Here is a 642-nt window from a genome sequence, read left to right as displayed (position 1 = left end):
TCCTTCTCAGCAAGGCTATCCATTCACCCATGAGGAAATTGTAAGACTTATTCTACAAGTTATTCCTGATGGATCCTTCGTGTTTCCAGAGTCTGATCTTCACATGAAGACCATGTCAATGCTATCTCGAAGCATGTCTATGGTACTCCAATTTTCAACAAGAACATTTGAAACCCAATGTTAAATGTTTCCTGCCCAATTATCCAAACACCGTTGAATGGGTAATGTCATGAAAATTTCTCTTCCCTTTCCTAAAGGGGTTTTCTACGCTATATCCCGTCATGAATATCATGCGTTGCTTGCCCTTGGGAAGGATATACCCCCTGATATATGTGTTTAAACACATTTTCCTTTTCATTGTTCTGTTTAATCTGATAATCTTATTTTCCGTTCTATTGGTTGGTTTAACCTTTCTTGAGGTCTATATAATCTAAGCAGTATTATTCTCCTGCTTAGGTAAACACCTCGGTGTACAACTCTGTCAGTAAGACCCTGTTGTAATTGTCGATAGCATTCCGGTCACCACCGATGGACGAGAACTTTGCCTATTGGTCCGCCTCGTTCAACGAGCAGGAAAATGGTTCTCTTCGTCCCTCGCCCCTGGTACCGACATTGTGCCGACATAACTGATAGGCTACCCTC

This window comes from Triticum dicoccoides, chromosome 6B, assembly GCF_002162155.2.
Source record: "Triticum dicoccoides isolate Atlit2015 ecotype Zavitan chromosome 6B, WEW_v2.0, whole genome shotgun sequence".
NCBI lineage: Eukaryota > Viridiplantae > Streptophyta > Magnoliopsida > Poales > Poaceae > Triticum > Triticum dicoccoides.
The sequence above is the reverse complement of the archived record's forward strand: the minus strand, read 5'-3'. Positions refer to the sequence as shown.